Source organism: Misgurnus anguillicaudatus, chromosome 11 (genome assembly GCF_027580225.2).
Source record: "Misgurnus anguillicaudatus chromosome 11, ASM2758022v2, whole genome shotgun sequence".
NCBI lineage: Eukaryota > Metazoa > Chordata > Actinopteri > Cypriniformes > Cobitidae > Misgurnus > Misgurnus anguillicaudatus.
Genome location: NC_073347.2, coordinates 33,967,671 through 33,971,469, shown reverse-complemented (window position 1 = coordinate 33,971,469; position 3,799 = coordinate 33,967,671).

Below are 3,799 nucleotides of genomic sequence, written 5' to 3'. Positions count from 1 at the left end.
TGGTAGGCGCGCTGTGATTGGTTACATGGCCTCCCGCTGACCAATCAAAATGCATTTGGCAAGAGGAAGCATGCTGAAGAGGAAAAAACTTGCACCGGAAACACGATTGTTTTATCTTTAGTCATATTTAGTCATTTTCCATGTAGTTAAAGAAAATTAAAATGTGCTTTGACTAGTGTGTAAAAGAATACGACGTGTTTAATAAAATGCACCTTATCATGTTCTTATTATTTTAATTTGTGCTTATATATGTCTTATTTTAAAAACTTAATAACATTGTGTACTTTTATTTACTCCTTTTTTAATATTACTTTTTTACTGCTATTTGGTTTAATTTAATTTGAATTAAGTTTTTGTCTAACTTATCTAGGCATTTTTGTATTTCATTCAAACAATAGCGAATAAATTAAAGGGTTAAACAGTCGATTACGAAATAATAAGTGGTCCTTTTAAACTTTGCTGTTCACAACTTTAAAATTGTGTTTCGTTTGTGGCATGATCAAATAAATACATTTGATAGGCAGACAGAAGGTCAAATATTGCACAACAAAGCAGTGCATAATTTACTCGTTTTTATCTTTATTGTCTTTACCATCTTTGCAAATTATTATAATTTAAGTGATTTTATTTTAAATCCCTCCAATGTTCAAGCCCTTTATTGTTTATTGTCTGGCTGAAGGATCACATGATAGTCATTTTAAGCCATTGTAAGTTTTGTTCAGTTCAAAAACTGCAGCACATTGTTAGAAACCGAGTTAATGTTGCAGCTGAAACTTAAAGTAGTTTAGTTTAATTTACAGCAGTTTGGGATTAATTTATGTTTTTGTATAAAAAATATTTCTACCTGTAGTTTGGCTCCCCCTTGTGGTGATGCACAATACGATCATTTTAGGTGACTTGAATGAAGATGTTTAATAATAAGCTTGTTCGACTTCATGCTGCGCTTTAAGAATCGACAGGCAAATGACGTCAAAGTACCGCGAGAGCGATTCGCGAAATCATACGGAGGAGTTTGCTTTTACATCGCTCTCGCGGAACTTTGACGTCATCCGGCTGTCGGTTCTTGTGGTGCCACATAAAGTCAAACATAAAGCCTAATAATACAGTATGCGACCCCTGAAATCCAGAATAAAGTCTTATAATCTAATGACAAAAATCAACGTTCGATTTTAATAATTGATTTTATATTGATTTTAATCTTTGACAAGACCTTTCACAGCGAATATTGTGCAGGGCGATTTTAGAAATAAGTAATTAACAAAATTAAATGACTTGTGCTGGGGTTTTTACAAATAGGGTTACATATAATGATCACATGCAAGATTGTATACATATTCTAAAATATATAGTATAATATATATAATATATTATATATATATTTTATATATATATATATATATATATATATATATATATATATTGTGATAAAAATGTAAATGTAATATATAAACGGTTAATTAGTTCTCATTATATATGGAAATAAGTTTTTCAGATGGCCATCTTTGGGAATACAATTCCTTTTTAATCTCTAAAAACCTTTCATCTAATTTCTAAAAAATAAACTTAAGCGGCTCCAAATGGTTTTTCCAAATGGTTGTCATGACAATATTCCCAGTTCAAAACCAGACAGTCATCATGCTTTCTACATAAAATCACCCAACATTATGTGAAGAACATTCAGTGAAAATATAATCTTGATATCTTTAATATTGCCTGAGTAAGATCAGGTCAAATATTTAAATAAATGTAAAATCTAAATTTGATTCTTTAAATACCATCATTAGATTATGAGACTTTAGCATGAATTTCACATACAGGGTCATATATCTATGTAAATGTTATCTATAGATAATTCTTTAAAAAATGTATTTGTTCTTCTTAAAAGCATGTACTTTGTTGAACTTACAGTAAGGGATTTTTTTCAGAGTAATTTTGACTGTTAACGTAATGTATTGTGCGTCAATCTCATGCTCTTTAAAGTAAATGAATTTTGCAATGAATACAAGGCTTCAGAAATAACACTTAACATTGTGTCTTTACGTCTGATGACTCTATCAGTAACTAAAAGAAAAACACTGAGGGTTAAATGTTACTAAAAACAGCGTCAATAGACACAGAGCTGTGCGTCACTATAAGTTTCCAGTGTGAGCACATAGTTTTCAATTGTGTATCTTCGTCGCTTAGTGGTGTAAAAGGTTATTTACACATGCTGATAAACCTGTAGACCTGGTTCTGTTTGCAGGCACCTGACCGTACAACTGCATTTTATAAATCACAACACTCAAGAAACAAACACAGCAGGAAAAACACACCACGATGTTGTACTTAATGGGGGTAAGTTTACCTGCTTTCATATATAAGGACAATAAATGTGTACAATATATGCAACTTTATAATGACTGGGGCTAGCAGTCACACAGGAAAGTGTCTGCTTTTTGGGAATTCTGTCCTCTAAAATTAAATTTACCTTCACATTTATTCACTCTTTTATCCAAACAATGTAAAGTATTGTCATATTTTTGTCTGTTGAATGATTAAATAAGCTAGACGATTGAACTTTGTTCTTAAAACAAGAATTTTTTTCATAAGTGTTAAGCCAGGTCAGGTTGTCACATGTTTTATATGCTGCAGTTTTAAACAATTGGCTTGTTCGACTTCATGCGGCGGCGCTGCAAGAACCGACAGTCCGATGACGTCAAAGTTCCGCGAGAGCGATTTTAAAGCAGACTCCTCTGTATGATTTCGCGAATCGCTCTCGCGGTACTTCGACGTCATCCGGCTCTGGATTCTCGCGGCGCCGCATGAAGTCGAACAAGCCTATTTTATTGAGGTGGTTTTAGTTGGTTTGTTATTTCTGTATGTTAGCTACATTTAGAGTTTGTATATTGATTTACTGTTTAGCTTTTCCCAAAAATTATTAAATATTAGCATTATTTTAGTTTTTATTAGCAAGTTCCCAGTTGGCAACTTTTCCCATATTGTGTGACAACAAGCCCCAATAGTGACAAACATGTATATCTTTGTTCCTAGCCAATAACAGTAGTAAAAAAAAACATAAACTACAACAACAAAAACTTTCAATATAGTAAAACATGATTTTTTTTGCTTTACCTACAGATTGTTTTGGGCCTCATTGGCATTATAATGTGCATGTCAAATGGTCTAAATCAGGTAAGAGAAAATAATGTACTTATAACTGGTTCATCTGGATTTAAATGTCAGCAACAAATTGCACTTGATTATATGCTATTATATTAAACGAACAAAAGCAGGTGGAGAGGGAGTTCACTCATTTCAGAAGTGCACTGTTTTTACATAACGCTGCTTAAATCATGTGCTAGTCTGATAAAAAGTATTTTTCCTGAATCAAACTTGTTCATCCACCTTGCAAGACCCAAATCTGATTGACAGAAGATAGATAACATAACCAGTAAACCACAGCAGCTTGTTTAAATACGATCATTTCAGAACAGAAAGCCAATCTATTTATGTATCTAAATGAGGAATGTTGTCTTTAATGTATTACTTACAATGAATGTCATATTTACAACACAGAAAACCACCAAAGGTGTTTCAGAAAAAAACCTGTTCTACATAAATAAGGTAGGCCTATATATTTTTTGTATATATTTGATCTAAAATGAAAGATGTATTAATAGATCTGTTTGTTTTTCAGTGGAGGATGAATGAACAGGAGCTTCTCCTCGTGACCAGACTTCTTTCTGTTGGGCTGGTGGATGCTGATCCAAACACTCTTCATCATATCAAAGAATACAGAGATCTGAGAGGAAGTTCAACT